Raw genomic sequence first — 1,004 nt, 5'->3', positions numbered from 1 at the left:
CTCTAGCTAAAGATGCAAACTGGAGGTCATGTTCTTCCCTAAGGTTGTACATACCTTCACTAGATGTGTGAGGTTACTTAATACCTCACACGAGCTTGTGGTGTCCTAATTTTAAGCATTTTCAGCTAACAAGTCTAAGTACTCCATTGCTTCATCAGGGTCTTTATCTTGAAAGGTTCTATTGCATATTAATTCAACTATTTGTCTATCTTAGGTGTTAACCCTTTATAAAAATATCAAACTAATCTTCATGTTTCAAAATCATGATAAGGTCAAGTATTAAAGAAGTCTCGATACCTATCCCAATATTGATAAAATATTTCTTCTGGTTTTTTTAGTGAAAGTGGTGATTTGCCTTTTGAAAGAGTTTGTTCTATGAGATGGGAAAAACATTTTTAAAAAACTATTGTTGCATTTCATTCTAAGCACAAATGGATCTAGGTCTCAAGTTTTGTAGCCATGTTTTAGCTTTATCTTTTAATGAAAAAGAAAAAAATCTTTAATCTAATTGTGTTCATGTTACAATTTGAATTAATATATCTGTTGTAGATACAAGTATGGATTTTCTGAATTAAAGCCATGACAAAAAGTAAAAGTTGAATAATACCTAGCTTAAAATTAAAATGAAATGCATCAGGAGGGAAAACTATGTATGATAGTACACTTATTCGTGTGGTCTATAAGTGTTTTAAAATGATTATTCTCATTATTGTCATTATAAAGTGATTGATTATCTTCTCCGACTATAAAGTCTACCACTTATTATATGTAAGCACACTCTTATGCATGTGTAGGAATAAAATAAAAGGAAGAAGAAAACAAAAGAAGGAGAAACAAAGTTATATACAAGAAAAGTGAAAAGAGAAAATCAAATAAATACTATCATTTGTACAACTTACTTCCTAGGTAGCAACGCCAAAAACTTGACACAACCAAAAGATTCATGTCTTCTCCAAAGTGCAAGAGTATCAAAGTAATAAATAACCCGACAAGACCGGAGTCGA

This window comes from Populus euphratica, unplaced genomic scaffold (assembly GCF_000495115.2).
Source record: "Populus euphratica unplaced genomic scaffold, PopEup_1.0 scaffold167.1, whole genome shotgun sequence".
In the NCBI taxonomy this organism is placed as follows: domain Eukaryota; kingdom Viridiplantae; phylum Streptophyta; class Magnoliopsida; order Malpighiales; family Salicaceae; genus Populus; species Populus euphratica.
This window is presented reverse-complemented; position numbering follows the sequence as displayed.